The sequence below is a fragment of the Vombatus ursinus genome, unplaced genomic scaffold (genome assembly GCF_900497805.2).
Source record: "Vombatus ursinus unplaced genomic scaffold, bare-nosed wombat genome assembly UNPS02009573.1, whole genome shotgun sequence".
Classification (NCBI taxonomy): Eukaryota; Metazoa; Chordata; class Mammalia; order Diprotodontia; family Vombatidae; genus Vombatus; species Vombatus ursinus.
The window spans coordinates 3,932,608-3,950,373 of record NW_020949351.1 but is presented as its reverse complement, the minus strand read 5'-3'; positions in this window follow the sequence as shown (position 1 = coordinate 3,950,373).

Here is a 17,766-nt window from a genome sequence, read left to right as displayed (position 1 = left end):
GTCAGCGAACCATAACGTTGAAGGCTAGGGGTGCTGGGGACCCTGAAATTTAAGGGCAAAAAACACAGGTCCTTCCTAGAATGAATTTGACTCAAGCCTTCTTTCAGCCAGAGGCAAGGTTTATTAAAACACTGATTGAGGTGGGCAAGATTTTAAGAATCCACCCTATTGGCCAGATTTTAAGAATCTGAGCATTTGTGACACTTGTATTGATAAGCAGGCCAGACTCTTAAGGAATCTGAGCAACAACTGATATTTCTAACATGGCAGAGTTGTTACTTTATGTAAGATGTGTTTATGAAGGAAGCATTCATGAGGAATTATTGCTCTGTTGCCCTTTGGAAGGGCACACAAGAGGGCAAGATACATATCTTAAAGTTAATGAATTTTTCACAAATGAAGGTTTACAGTTGAAAAATTGGGTTGGAGTCTGTACAGATGGTGCTGGAGCAATGATAGGCAAGAATGTTGGATTTATAGCAAAAGTTAAAGCTGGTGGCAATGAACATAACACTTTTACTCACTGCATGATCCATTGGGAGGCATTCATAGACAAAAAAAAATCACCAGAGTTAGATATTGTGCTTAACAATATTATCAAAATCATTAACTTCATTAAAAACCATGGCTTTAACAGTCGTTTGTTTTCAAACCTTTAGGAAGACATGGACTTTGATTACAAAAGCTTATTAATATATGCAGAGGTAAGGTAACACTCATGGGCAAAGTTTAAATAGATTATTGAAATTGAAAGATAAAGTTATATTTTTGATTGAGCAGATGTCCGATTTTGTTCTTTCTTTTCATAATGACTTATGGCTTTCAAAACTATATTATTTGTAAGATATTTTCAAAGAACTCAATAATTTAAATATGTCACTTCAAGGAAAAAAATTGTACCATGTTTATGTTAAAAGATAAAATTGAAAGCTTTACTAAAAAAGTTAACATATGGAAGAATGGGGTGGAAAATAATTCTTTAGAAATGTTTACAGTTACTGATGATTTTACAATTGAAAATAACCTTCCCAAAGATTTAATTGTAAGAGTTATAATTGATAATCCAAGACACAGTTTCAGAAATACTTCCCTTCAAATTTTTATTCTAAAAACTAAGTTTGACTTCATAAACCATACTCAACTGAAATAAAAAAAAATAAAATCTTTCAGTCATCTGCCACTAAAAGTTCAGGAAGAATTTGCTGAGTTATCAACCAACACAGGTTTAAAACTTGAGTTTCCAAACAAAAAAATCATTAAATTAATTTTCTCTTGGGATTAGGACAGAATTTCCAAAAATTTCTGAAACGGCCCTAAACTAACTTCTGCCATTTTGTACTAGGTATTTATGCAAAGTAGTGTTCTTACCATTGACGATAGCAAAATCAAACTATCAATCAACTATGAAAAATGGTAAAGATGCTCTACATCCTGTAGAATCAAATATTCTGCAAATATTTAATTCTTTATATAATAATATACAGGCACATCCAACCCATTAGTATGAAAATTTGTTTTCATCTTTAATAAATGGTAGAATTATAGGTATACCAAAGAATTATTTTAAAATAAATTCCTTTACGATTTATGATCAGTAAATGCTTGATTTGTATATCTGTTTTATATGCTTGTATACTCAGAGGCATATAAAAATTTCTTGGGCTAAAAGGGGTCACAAGTGGACAAAGTTTAAGAAGTCCTGCTCTAGCTCATCTTACAGATGAAGAACTGAGGCAAACAAGGTTAAATGACTTGCCCAGGATCACACAGCTCTTAAGTGTCTGAAGCCAAATTTGAACTCAGGAAGATGATTCTTTCTGACTTCAGTCTCTGAGCTCTATCCACTGCACTACTTAGGTGCCCGTACGATATTATATAAACATGTAAACATACACTATATAATACAGTGAAGTACAATATAACATATGACACATGTATATAGGTGACCATATATTAGTATATACATGAATGTGTGCATATAAGTACACATATCTCTACTATGTAAATGTTTGTATATACACATGCACACATATACACATCTATACACATCTAAAGTCATTGTATTAGGGCATGGTCACCCAAGTTTTTGTTTGACCATATTTTAATTATTTGGCCAATCACTGGAGTTCATTATCTTCCAAAAGCAGAAGTTAAGTTTTTTTTTTCTGATTATAATGATAATTTCATATCTCTAAAGTAGGGAAAAAAAAACAAGGGAGTATTTTGCATCTGATTCTCAAAAGTAAGGAGGAAGTGGTTGGTGGGGTGGCAGTGGGAACCTTAAAGGGAAGTGACTAGTCCTTTTTATAGAAAAGAAAAGAAAATCAGAGCACATAATCTTATATGAACCCTAGATTTTGACGGGGGGTTAGAGAATGTATGAAAGTGATTCCATGACATAAACTTCCACAGGAAAAAAAAAAGCAGCCTAAAAGAGATAAAAAGTCTTCCAGAATTAAATTTTGAAGACACAATTGACAATCAATTATGGTTAGAAGGAAAGGGGTGGGGCAATAGATGGGGATGCATAGAAATACATTGACTAAATAAATACAGACATATATCATAGTGCTATAAAAACCAGGAGTACAAACGCTCAGATGAGGTCAGTTTGGTAAGGAAGTATGGGAACTACAAACATTGTCAGTTGTTTAAAAATAAAAAGATGAAAAGAAGATTAAAGAGAGATTTGAACCTCTATTTAAAGTGGATTGACTGAAGGCAATAGATAAGTGAAAAGACCAATCTGCAAAACTGTAACTTAGTTTCTGTTCTCTTTGACATGAATAATGATTATTTTTATTTCTTTCTAGGTTCACTCAACTTTGCAGACTTTCTCTACCATGCCATAAATCCTTCTCAACCTAGAAGTTAACTCCAACTCTTTACTCACATAGGAAGTACTTTCTTCCCCTGGGGCCCCCTCCTTTGATTGGCTGGTTCATCCTAGAGCTTCCTTTTTAAAGAAAATAACCAGGCCACACATGTCTTCATCCTTTCTGTGATCCATGTCTTACTCTGCAGACTTTCTCTACCGTGCCTGAACTTAAATAACTTCTCCTCTGTAAGTTCCACTTTTCAGCTCCCTTTTATGTCCTGTCTTCCCCCATTTCAATATAAGGTCTTTGAAACAAGGACTTTGTGTCTTTCTGCTTGGATTTATATTTGTATTCCCCGTGCTTAGCACAGTGTCTGGCACATAATTTGCTCTTAACAATCTTAAGAGAGGCTTGTTGACTTGCTGATTTGACTTGAATTAAGAAAAAGAAAACAAAATTGCTAACACAGAATTGAGGCCCAAAATAAATAGGGAGATACAGTAGTAATGGAATAAGTAGGTACCCTTGATAGAGTTTCAAGAATATTGGTCCAGAAAACTATATATCCTACAATATTTAAAGAACTGGCAAATATGTTGATCTGAATGATTATGGAAAAAATGGATGCAAAAGCAGAATTGGAGAGGGTTGAATCTTTTGCAGAGTTTCAAAATATGGAAGAGAATGGAGTTTTCAAATTATTCTCTATTAAATATGACTTCAAATTTTAGAAAAAATGACAATGTATTATTTTTAAAAATTACTAGGGAATATCTAGAAAAGAAAATAATGACTAAAAAGATAACTGTGTAGAGAGATGATGGACTAGAGATGCAGAATGAGATGTAATTCTTAGACACAGGGCATACCCACATATATATTTACATATACATATATGCTAATATTCCTATTTGTACTAACCAGTGTTTGTACACAGTGATTTAGGTTTTGGCAAAATTTTATATGTATATATATATATGCATACATAATCTTATATAAACCTTAGATTTTGACAGGGGGTCAGAGAATGTATAAAAGTGATTCCATGACATAAACTGCCACAGGAAAAAAAAAAGCAGCCTAAAAGAGACAGAAAGTCTTCCAGAATTAAAATTTTAAAGACACAATGAGAATCAATTATGGTTAGAAGAAAGGGGTGGGGCAATAGATGGGAATGCATAGAAATACATTGACTAAATAAATACAGTCATATATCATAGTGCTTTAAAAATCAGGAGTAACATATATATATATATCTTCATTTCATTCTCACAACAGTCCTGGGAGATAGGTAATAGGTAATATTACATCCCATTTTAATGATGATGAAACTGAGTCTGAGATAGGTTATGTGATTTCCCAGCATCGCACAGCTAATAAGTGTTTAAAGAGATGTGAATTTAAGTCTTTCTGACTCCAAATCCACCAATCTTCTACACTTTGTCATTTAGCTGTCTAGTAATTGCTAGTGGTATAGTGACAGATGTGCAAACACACACACACATACACATATACACTATATTTTAAAATAAAAAAAAGTAAAGAAGCTACACGGAGTTTTTTTAACTTTTTGTATATGTATGTGTATATGCATACATACATACATATCCGCATACATTATATATAAATTTATACTTCTCTATAAAACAAGCTGTATACAAGTTCAAAACTTCTTAGACAATCATCATGTTTGTTTTTCTTCATATATTATAATGATTTTGTTGTTGATAATTTCTAAGTACATACAAATAAAAAACCATAATAAGTCATGCCAGACTAATCTACTTTCTTTTTGACCAGTATCCTAGATTGGTAGATGAGAGAAGAGAGGTTGGTGGTTTATTTAAATTTAAGTGAATCATCTGACAATATAGTATATTCTATTCTTTAGGGAAAATGGAGGGATTTGGTCTAGACGACAGTATGATATTTGGTCATGGGCCTGTTGAATGGCAACATACAAACACATACACACAAAGTCAATTTCTAAGGGAGTGTCTAGTGAAGTTTTTTAGAGACATGCTTTTGGTCTTGTGCTATTTAACAATGACTTGAATAAAACCATAAAAATCATGCCTATCAAGTTTGATGATCTCACAGAGCTGGGAACAATATCTAATATACAGGATAACTGTAACGAACCAAAAAGACCCTGGCAGGCTAGAGCATTGCCCAAATAGAATAAGACTAAATACATTATCATTAAATGTTAAAACCTAATACATGGTCAAAAATCAACTGCATAGTTATAAAACTGGGGAGGCATAGCTAGATAGCAGGGTTTTTTTTTTAAATATTTGATAGTATTAAAATTTATGGGTGGATAATCTGTGGCCTGGAGGTCAAATGTGTCCTTCTAGGTCCTCAAGTGCTACCCTTTGACTAAATCCAAACTTCACAGAATAATTAGAGGGCCAAATGTGGCCTTGAGGCCTCAGGTTCCCTACCTCTGTTTAGAGGATTGCAAGTTCAATATTCAATAAAAATAAAACATGGCTCCAGGAGTTTGTATCTAGATTTAGTAGCTTTATTTTATATTTTCCTCTTGAAGATGATCTTTTCTGTCTCAGAACCATGTTGGAAGAAAGGGGATAGGGCAAATATCAGAGCAAAAAGGTACTCCTGTTTGGTCCATCCTTGAGACTTCCTTGGTCTAGAAGCTGCACTAATGACAAATTCAAAGTTGTTCCATTTCTTCCTTTAGCCCCCATCAGAAAAATAAACAAAGAAATAGAAAAAAAGAAATGTGAAATCAGATTTCTCATGCAGTGATTTTAGAAAATACTATGTTATGAAGGAATAGTGAGGGAAAGTAGGCTGTAGTCTTCCCTTTGAGGTCCATAGTGTCTTATGCCTTTGACATTAATGTATTTTTAAATAATTAAGAAGATAGATTATGTTTATAGAGTCCAAATAAAATCTTAAAATTTAGACTTTGATATGAGGATTGGGTTGAAGGGACTATCTGTTGTAACTTCCAAAATCTATTCAGATGTCTACAGAGCTCTCCGCTTTTCTTATAATATGTACACAGCCACAGATAACTCAAGCTTTATTTTTGCTTCAGTGTTAGTCAAAACTTGTAACAAAAAAATTCTAAATGTTTTCTATGTAGAAGCTTAGCATTATCTTGCTTACTTCTGACCAACAGAGTACTTGAGTCAGCTTATATCCCCAGGCAAGGGACAGACTGACTATAAGCTTTGAACAATTCTTAACATGCATACTATGAATAGACGTACAATACAATTATTCTGTACTTAGAGGTAGGGGGAATCAAGTTCAAATGCAACTTCAAACTCTCATTTAACTTTCTAGGACAATTTCCTCATCTGTAAATGGAAGATAATAGCACCTACATCAGAGAGTTGTTGTGAGCATCAAATGAGATCATTTTACAGTGTTTTGAAGACATTTAATAAAATCTATCATTGTTATTACTCTACTGCAATAAATATCAAGGTCCACTTTTGTCCCCCAAGATAACTAGAATAGAACAGTTTTATCTCATTTTATTTAGATTTTCATTCCTCAGGGAAGTTCAAAAGGCTACAGATGGTGTAGGTCTTCAACATGATAATCAGAGTAATAGAAAAATTAAGTGGGTGCACACAAAGAAGACTTTACATCTTAAATATTAAAGACATCTTTTATTGTCCAAGATAAATTTATATATTTTTGCTGTAGTTTTCTGTTTGTCTATAGATCTTATCAGAACAAGGTAGTCTGAAATAAATGCCACCAATCTGTAACAATTGGACTAAGAGTACTGAACAAATTTCATTTCGCTTCACAAAGGTGCGTATTAGCTCAGTGATGATACATTCCTAGCTTCAGTCAAAGTGTTTCCTCCCATTGTTTATGCATATGTTTTGGTCTCTAGCTGGGAGGTGATTGCATTTCCGTACTGAGAGCATGTGAATATATCTAATTTTTTTTAAAACATTGTGCATCATTTTGCACAAGAAATGCTAACTAAACAAAATAATTTTATTAATAAACTAACTAGTTGATGATTAAGCCATACATTTTGCCCTTGATTTGTGCACAAATACCATTAACATTAATGGAAATTAAGTGCAGTCAGCAAAAGGCGATGTCATCTCTAAATTGCTTTTTAAAGCAGACTCAGTTTACATGAAAGATACCTAATATAGAACTGTTAATATATGCACTGCTGATTTTAAAATCAACTAACATATTCTCTTTCTCTCCCACTCTTGCACATTTACACATACACATATACACCCCATGTTCCAAAGCAAAAAAAGGGGGAAAATTTGATCATTCAGTATTGAAATGATCTGGGCAACATATTTGAATTCTATTCCTGGTTCTTCCACATCCCAGGAGTGAAATAAAATTTTCTGGGACTCAGTTTACTCAGATATTGAGTGAAGGTGCTTAGAAAGATAATGTGTAAGGTTGCTGCCATGTAAAAAAATTATTTGATTCTATTCTAATTTGTCTTAGGTCCTTGTTATCTATGTTTTTATCTCCCCCCCCACCCAGATTTAGTGGAACAGTTGTATTAATAGTTGTATTAATCCTAATCCTGACATTTCCATCAAGTGATTTTCTGGAATATGGTTCCATTGGAATGGATGGATGCCATCATTTTAACACCTACCCTAAGGTACTAGTTGTTTATACATTTCAGTCAGGTCATAAGGAGAGGAGACATGAGTTCTATGTCTACAGGTATACTGCTTTTCTCTCTGAGATTCTGATCTAGGCAAAGTCAGAATGGAATTATTTTATCATGCCAATGGGCATGGAATTTCCCTTAGTATTTTACTTTTCCTTAGGAGTTACTGGCATTGTTTGTCATGCAATCTTACACAGACACCAACTCTCTGGAAAATGTGGCAGGCAGCTGAACCTAAATGCTGCTCTAATTAAATCCCTGGAGATCTCGATTACAAGGAGGAGTCACTGCTTAATTCTCTTGGATATTTGCATATGTAGTCAAGATCAAAGGGGTTGGTAGATGCAAATACCTGTACAACAAATATGACTTGTCTCTTAGTTTTCATCATATCCCTAGGCACTCTATCCAGAATGCAGAGGTTAACACTGTCTAATGTAATCTCATCAGAACATGCATATAGATTAGCTAAGGAACCTGTGATAATCAGATGCCCTTTTGTTAAAGGAGCATCCCATATTTCCTGTGTTTAATACTAAGATTCCAAGAAATCATTTGTAATCTCTTTACCTTTTGCCTCCCTGTCTTTGGTTTTACTTTGCATAAGGTATGAATGTTGCCTAGATAGATTATATGTATGTCCATATAAGTAGTATATGTATATGAGTATATGTTCACATATATAAATATGTATATGCATGTATGTATATATTATGTGTATGTGTATATATACAAATACACATATATTGTGTGTATGTGTATATGTAAACATATATGCGTGTGTGTGTGTGTGTGTGTGTGTGTGTGTGTGTGTGTGTGTATAAAACTGAAATCTTGTCCAGTTTTTCTTCAAAGGAGACTTTGATTTCTGCTTGGAGAGGAACAGGAGAAGGGGGAACAATGCTGGTCACTCTATTCTCTGAAAGAGAAAATAGTACCAGAATAGAATTACATCTAACTGGCCCTTCTAAATATTTCTTTTCTGGAGGTATTTTTTTTTTAAATTTTAGGTTCAAAAGCAAGCTAAACAAATAAATTAAAAAAAAAAAACCACCAGCTTTCCGTGATTACTAATTCCTAAAGGGGGAAGGGATAACTTCAAGCTTTCCTCTAAAGATTTGACTACTTCACATCAAATGCTGGTTACATAAAAGGCTAGCATTGAAAGTAAATAGTAAATAAGCCTATTTATCCAAGCAAATGCCAAACAGAAATCAAATATATGGATTAGATGATAACAGACATATTGTCTCAGGCTTGAGATCTGGGTTACATCTACGTTGCCCCTATGTAAGAGTTATGATTTATAACAAATAATTTATAGTTTATGTTAGATAGCTTGACACAAGTTTAAATATTTAAGTGATTCCCTCTAGATGTTCCCTATATTTATTCTTATTTTAACCAAAAGGCCATTCCCATGGGACTTGACTCTTCATGTTACAATTCTTCAAGCAATCATAGAATCTTATAGGTATAAGGAACTTCAGAATTTTTAAGTTCAACCCATACATGAATCAAAATATCTCCTCAAACATCCTTGTTAAGTGATCATAGAAAAAATTGTTTGAAGGTATCCAGTAATGGGGAACTCACCATAATTCAAGCTCTTTCCCTACTGCCAGGGTGCACACACCTATGGGTACCCCCCACACACACATCCCCTACACACACACATGCAGACACCATTCCTTAATGCTCAGGTATCCCTACCTGGCTTTTTCTTTACTGAACAGAAGAGGAATATCATTCTATGTCCTGAAGATGTCCTCATCTGGCCCATTCCTGACTGCAAAAGACTAAAAGAGATTCCATTTGATTGCACTCCCTCATCCTGTCTCCTGGCCTGATTTCTTCCTTACTGCCTGAATGGAGAGAAATCCCATTCTATCATGGTCTCTCCATCAGAACTCTGGCTAGAATAACCCTGGCTGTAAGAAAAAGAGGGAAACCCTCACTGGTTGCCTAATACCCTGAGAAGACTCCATTCTGATGCCAAATTTCTAGGTATGTTAATAACCTATATTAACTCATCTGTAAATGATCAACAAACAAACAATCAAAATCCCTCCCATTTATTAACATCCTCCCCATACCAGTGATTCTGATCTGCTGGCTGTCATTATTCAAACCCCTTTCTCACTTACTACTAATTTTTCCCATCCCCCTCAAACCAACTTCTTTCCCTAATATTCCATTCTAAATTCACTTACCCCTTCCACTGTGCTCTCTGGAATGTCTCCTCCATAAGTAACAAACTTATTTTCATCTTAAATCTTTTCCTTTTCCACTCCTATTTTCTAGCTTTCGCCGAACCTTGGCTCTCTCCTGGTAACACATCTTTTTTTGTTAACATTTCCAGCATTTCTTACACTTTCCTTAATCCACCAAGGCGGGGTAGTTCCCCATTGCCACTTCAAAGCTCTTCTCATACCACCATTATCCCCACATTTGCCACCCAATCAAATTTCTCATGGCTATTGTCTATCAAGATCTAGGGCATTCCCTTTCTTTCCTTTATGACTTTAATTTTTGGTCTAAAATCTTTCTGTGTTCCCAACTCCTGCCCCCATACTATAGAACTTTAATATATGTACTGACATTTCCTCAGATACTCTGATCTCCCACTTTTTTAATAATTATTCATGTACTAGGACCTACTCCTTAAATACATCCTAGCTATACACAGAGATAATAATAACCTAGATCTTACTCTCACCCACAAATGCTCCACTTCTATGTTATGAAATTCCATCATCTGATTACAATCTGTTATCTTTCTACCCCTCCTTTTGTCTTGCAATCTCAAACCTTATTCCTCATTTTCATCATGACCTACGATTCCTCTGCCCCTAAGTTCTTTCTTGGTCCATCACTCCTCCATTGGCTACACTCTCTAACCCTAACCCTTGTCCATCTTGACCTCTTGAACCAACCAGTTAAAGACTACTCAGTCCTCTTCTCTTGAGTTCCTTAGCCCTTTGTCCTATTGGTGATCACGCCCTGCAAGCTACAGTCTTGGGTTACTCACACTTTTTTCTAACTTTACTCATATTCAAATGCTGTTGAATGAAGCCAAAGAAAATTGTGAAATTGCTGACTGAAAACTACAGGTTTATGCTTCATAATTTCAACTGGGTCCTCACTGGAGTAAGTGGTTTTTTCAAAACTTTTCACCCTTGTGAAAAATCTACTATACTTCCCTTCCCCCCCACTTTCTCAGTTGAGAATCTTGCCTCATATTTCTCTGAAACAATTAAGGTCATTCTCTGAGAGCTTCCTCTTTTCTCCTCCTCTTCATTTCCCACCACTCAATGTGTCTTTTCTCACAATATTCTCCTTCATCCCAACTCACATGAAGAAATGGCCCTTCTCTTTCACAAGGCAAACCCCATATATATACAAATGATCCTCTTCCATCTTATTTTCCACACTGATTTTCAATATTTCCTTATCTAACAACACCTTCCTAACTGCTTATAAACTTCCTTTTGTTTCCCAATCCTCAAAAATGTTCCAACTTGATCTTTCTTCCAATACATGATATCTCATATTTTTCCTGTCTTTTGTGGCTAACCTCCTTGAGAAAGTCATATACAATCCATATTATCTGGAGAGGGGCAAGGAAGGAAGAAGATTGAGAAAAGGTCATTAAATTTCATTATTAAGAGATTATTAATAACTTTGGAGAGAGAAGCTTAATTGCATGATGAGACCAGAAACCACATTGCCATTTGTTTGTTAATTATTGGGCAAATGGTACATATTTGGCTTATAGTTTTGCCTTAAGAATTTAAGAACAGTTCACCATGATAGAGAAATCCTTCCTGAAGATCCCCAAGCCAATGAGAATGAATGAGAAGCTTTATCTGATGGAAAGATTAAACAAGAAAATTAATTAGCGAACTAGGAGGAATCAAACCTTTATTTTGTAGAGCTTAGGACTTAACATTCCTTCTACATGTAAGAAGACTAATCAAATTAAGAAGAGAGGAAGACTGGGAAGGATTTTTTTACTAGTCAAAAGAAAAGATGTTTGCTTTTCTAAAAGAAGTATAAAAATATCTCTCTAAAGTAAAGGAACATGACAGTGTTCATTCCTTTCAGAAAGAAGAAGCAGTCCAAAATTTCAACTGAGTGAGAACCAAGAATTAAGGAAGTTCCACAGCTATATCCCCTGTGGGGTTGCAACAGGCAAAAATCTTGTAATGTTGCATACATAAGCAGGGATTTTGTGGTCAATAGATGTCATGTCCTGCAGAAACCAGTGAAAATGGCATTATGGGATGAGCAGTACAGCAACAGAAAGATGTGAGTTGCTATTCCACATTTGAACTCATGTTCTCTGTTTCTACCTTTATCTTTGCATTATTGTGTGATAACTCTTTCCACTGATGCTTTGTGCATTTGTGAGAATATGTTTGAGGTTTACAGGAGAAATACTAGATTTCAACCTTCCTTGCTATACCATTTCTTTAAATGCCCAAGTTTTAAACTAATGTTGCCATCTGATTAACAATCACAGCTTTTGATTTTATCTATTTCCCATTTTTCAGAGTTGAATGCCTGTTTTTAAATAGGTTGGTTGGTCATGTTTATAACACACGCTCTTCAAATTATTTAAATTCATCCTTTCTTAAAATTAGTTTTCACCTTATTCTTTGTTCTCCCTTTCCTTCTCTCTTTCTTCCTACCACCCCCCTTTTTTTTTCCCCATGCTAATCTGAACTGCTGCCACCTTTGGGATAGTGTGGTGCTTTCTCATGTTAACGCCTTTTGGATTTTGATCAAAACTGCTGTCTTTTGCCCAGAACTTTGCTCATTAGAACAGTGAATAAGTATCATCTGCCTTTAGCACTCCATTGTTTCTGTCTCCTATCTCTGGTTCCTGCTCTTAATCATTAATCTTAAGACACTCTTTTCCCCCTCATCTGATTGATACATCCCATATTTTATGCTTTCTGGTATGTTTTTCCTCATATTTTATCCTTTTTTTTCTCTCTTGCATAGCTCTCAACCAGCTAGAATTGGCTTCCTTCATTCGCCTTTGTCAATCATGTATTCACAATATATTTGTATATTAAGGATAATCACCTTTTCTGCCCTGCTTCCCTTCCCCAAAAAGGGGAAAAAGTTCCTTCTACAAACCCTTAAGCCCCAGGACTCAATTTTTTTAAAGATAATCTCACGATTCATTGTTTTATAATTCCTTTTCAGAGCATAGATCTTTGCTTACTATAACAACTTTGCATGATAGTCCATCAATTTTTATATATTTGAAATATTAATTATTTTGTATTCGGTACTGACTAAGAAATAGAGTAGAGGGTCAGTGGAATAAATTAAGTACATAAGACAAAGTAATAAATGACTATAGTAATCTACTGTTTGATAAACCCAAAGAATCCAGCTTCTCAGTTAAGAACTCACTATTTGTCAAAAATTGCTGGGAAAATTAGAAAATAATATGGCAGAAACTAGGCATAGACCATGATCCCTCACACTATAACAAAGTAAGGTCAAAATGGGTACATGATTTAGACATAAAGGGTGATACCATAAGCAAATCAGGAGAGCAAAGTATAGTTTACCTATCAGATCTAAGGAGAAGGGAAGAATTTATGACCAAACAAGAGAAAACATTATAAAATGCAAAATTGATAATTTTGATTACATTAAATTAAAAAGGTTTTGCAGAAACAAAACCAATTCAACCGAGATTAGAAGGAAAACAGAAAGCTAGGAAATATTTTTGTAGCTAGTGTTGCTGATAAAGGTCACATTTTGAAAATATATAGAGAACTGAGTCAAATTCATAAGAATACAAGTCATCCCCTAATTGATGAATGGCCCAAGGATATGAACATGCAGGTTTCAGAGGAAAAAATTAAAGATATCTATGGCCATATGAAAAATGCTCTAAATCACTATTGATTAGAACAATTCAAATTAAAACAACTCTGAGGAACCACTTCATACCTATCAGATTGGCTAATATAACAGAAAAGGAAAATGATAAAGGTTGGGAAAGGTGGAAAAAATTGGAACACATGAATTTTTGGTGGAATTGTGAACTAATCCAACCATTATGATGGATCAGTTTGGAACTATGCCCAAAGGGCTATAAAACTGTGTATACCCTTCGATTCAGCAATACCACTACTTGGTATGTTTCCCAAAGAGAACATATAAAAGGTAAAAGGATCCACACATACAAAAAAAATATTTCTAGTAGCTCTTTTTGTGGTATTTGGAATTGAGGGAATGTCTATCAATAGGGGAATGATTGAACAGCTTGTGGTATATGAATGTAATGGAATACTATTGTGCTATAAGAAATAATGAGCTGGAGAATTTCAGGAAAACCTGGAAAGATTTACATGAACAAATGTTGAGTGAAGTGAGCAGAACCAGAACATTGTACAGCAACATTATGCAATGATAGGCTCAGATCTGCTCAGCAATACAATGATCCAAGACAATTTCAAAAGACTCATGGTGGAAAATGCTATCCGCATCCAGAGAAAGAACTACAGAGTATGAATGCAGATCAAAACATACTATTTCCTTTTTTGTGTTGTTTTTTTTTCTTCTCTTGTTTTTTTTTTCTTTTTGTTCTGATTCTTATTTCACAACATGACTAAGAAGGAAATATGTTTAACATGATTGTACATGCATAGCCTACATCAGAGTGCTTGCTGTCTTGGGGAAGAGGGATGGGAGGGAGGGAGGGAGAAAAGCTTGGAACTCAAAATTTTATAAAATGAAGTTGAAAACTCTCTTCACATGTAACAGAAAAATATAAAATGCTATTAAGTGGAAAATACAAATAAAAATTAAAAACATATTAATTTTTCTGTAAACACTGCAGAAATTCAACCTGTACTCCCCAATGCCACTATTCCTCATTCCTAATAAGAAAGTTTGTGCCTATGCTACAGTTTGCATCCACACAATTGAATTCATGAGTTATCTATTAATCTATTTATATATTGTATTTATATATACATTTATATGTAAATATATGTGAGAGACAGAGAGAGACAGAGAGAGAGAGAGAGAGAGAGAGAGAGAGAGAGAGAGAGAGAGAGAACTTGCCAGACCTATTATTTATGGCTATGTTGATATGGAGTAAAGGACTCACAAACATTTGTCTAAGATGATTATTTACAGAGTTCCCTCTGGTTACTATGAAAATTAATAAATTGACATAATTGACAGAAATGGTTAACATGAAAGTTAACAAAAAAAAAACAAAGTGATAAGAGAGTTCAGGTTAATTAAATCTTCTTTCGGTCTGTCTGTCTGGTTTCTTTGAGGCTCTGAGAACATACTCAATTTTTATAACTAATCTATTATCACCAGACTGTACAATAGGGACTGCAAATTATGGCTGCTAGTACTTTACAAAACTGAGTTGAGCCATGACTATTGTACCAGAAAGGAGGAACAAAATGTTCAATACCTGTCACTTAACAGATGAGGACAAAGAAGTTATACACATAAAGGGATTGTCAAAAATATAACAAGGGACAGTTAGCTTGTGCAAAAGATGTCTCTTTCTTAGGATGGATCTGATTATCTTTGTTCTGGGAAAGATTTTTTTTTCCTCTTCTTTTTAACTAAATGGAGTGTTCTCTTAAAATCAGGAGCTGCCTTACACCCTGCTGATCAGTCAAAAAAGCTTCATGGAGTATCAAAAACAATAGCTTGTGATATCTTTCTGTGGTTTGTAAAAATCAATAATATCATCTATTTCTAACTTTAGCTAAGGCAAGTACAAAACTGGACTCCAATGTGATAAATCAGTTAACAAAAGGAGAAATATTTTATTTCTAGAAAATAGCAAATTTTGGGGGCAACTAGGTGGTACAGTGAATAGAGTACTGGCCTTGAAGTCAGCAGAACCTGAGTTCAAATCTGGCCTCAGACCAACACTTGACACTTACTAGTTGTGTGACCCTGGGCAAGTCACTTATCCTCAATTGCCTTAAAAAAAAGAAAATAGCAAATTTCACAGTAGGGGCCCCTAGCTTTTCCAATGAGAGTGAAATTCAGTTTAATAAAAAGAAGGAAGAGGAATTACCAAAATTTCATTATGATTGCTGTCAGGATTACTATTACAAGTGTTACATCCATGGATTGACACGTACATATGATTCCATTCTACATAACATGTGCAAAGCACAAAGACCCAGGAATTTAGAAATTTCTAATGAAATAAGGAAATGAAACATAAAACAATGACTCAGAAACAAGAATGTGATAAATAAAAAGAGGGGTCCAAGGGAAGTGTTAAAAATGATGAGGTAGTGAACATTTAGGTGGCATAGGAAGGGGAGTTATTGGGGAGAATGTGAAAGCTTCATGGATGAATTGATGCCATCCTGTACCTCCTTTCAGCCTTGAAGAAGTTGAGGGTGGAGGCATTCCACCAGATAGATACTACAGATGGGGATTGGTCAGTCTAAGGAAGAGTCCATTCCTGGCATGAAGCATAGTATGAAAAACAATTCTGAGATAGAAAAGGGACTTTGGCATTTAACTAGAATATGGTACATAAATGAGCACAGTGTGAGGACAAAATGGGAAGGTTGGTTGGAAACAGGTTATAGAGAGCCAATGAATGACGAAAAAAGAGTTTATACTTGCTTCAATAGGGTGATTTGTTCTAAAGGATTTTTGAGTGAGCATATAGGATCTAGAAGTGTTAGGAATCTAAAAAAATTCTAGTCAGTATAGTAGTTGATTGACATGATTAGAGTATTGCAATGGAAGAAATTATGCAAGTAGCTGTGTAAAAGATGGAATAAAAGTGGGGATGGGAGGCAGAAATATATTTTAATGAATTATTCTTTTTAAAAGTTTTATCAATATATTTTGTTTGTGTCTTACATCTAAAGATCACTCCTGTATTGCAAGGGGTCTCCCACATTGAAACAAAGCAAAGCAGTAAAGTAAAACTATTAATGCAGTACCTTCATCTGAAAGTGCATACAATATTTCATATCTATACCAACCTCCACTGTATTTGGAAAAAGAAAAATACAGTAACCTATTTTCTCCCTCTATTCCCGCTAACCCCATTGATGAAATAAAGGAAAGCAAAAAAAGGAGGGGAGGTGTCCCGGCAAGCCAGCTGTAAGTCCCACCTGAACAAATCAGCAGGAGATCCTGAGCCTCAGGGTAGTGGAGCAGGCAAGATCCAATACCAGGACCCCTCGAGTGCCTTGACACAGCCAGCGCAACCAGCAGACTGCAGCTTGGAGAACCACCACAGGCACCAGTGAGCAGGCATCCTCCAGAAGACAAACCTCTCCATGCTTCAGCACAGCCCAGGTGAGCAGGCATCATCTAGAGGCCAGACCACCCCCCCCCCCCCCCCCCCCCCCCCCCGCCGCCCCGCGCCCCCCCCCGCACCCCCCCCCCCCCCCCCCCCCCGCAACTTGAGAGTTTCAGTGTAGCCTCAAAGATATGCAGAAAAAATGCATGTGGCCTCAGCACATACAAGCCACCACCACCAGGATTCCAGCTCAGCACCAGGTGAGCTGCCAGAAACCTAAGCCCTCTAGCAGCCAGCTCCTGAGGCCACAACACACAAAACTAGTGACCAGACCCCTGGACTTCAGCACAAGAAGCCTGGAATTGTGCTCCCCGTACTCCAATGGGAGAACTCACCTTTAAGACCCAGGAAATAGGCAAACATCATAAACAAAAAGCAGAAATGGACAATGACCTTGGATTCTTTCAATGGGGACAGGGAAGATCAAAACACAAATTGAGAAGAGGAAAACATTGTCAATATGGCCACATCTGAAACTTCGAAGGGGAATATGAATTGGTCTCAAGACCAAAAAGCATTCTTGGAAGACCTCAAGAAGGATTTTAAAAGTAAAATAAAAAAGGTAGAAGAAAAATTGGGAAATGGAATGAGAGATATGCAAGAGAGAGTCAACAGCTTGGAAAAAGAAGGACAAAAAGTGACTGTAGAAAAAAAAATCCTTTAAAAAAAACCACAATTGACCAAATGGAAAAAAGTGCACTGAAGAAAACAACTCTTTAAGAAGTAGAATTAGCCAAATGAAAAGCGAAGTAGAAAAGCTAACTGAGGAAAACAATTCTTTAAAAATTAGAATTGGATAGGTAGAAGCTAAAGATTCTATGAGACATCAAGAATCAGTCAAATAGAATCAAAGAATGTAAAAATAGAAGAAAACATAAAATAACTCATTTGAAAAACAACTGACTGGGAAAATAGATCCAGGAGAGATAACTTAAGAATTATCAGTCTACCTGAAA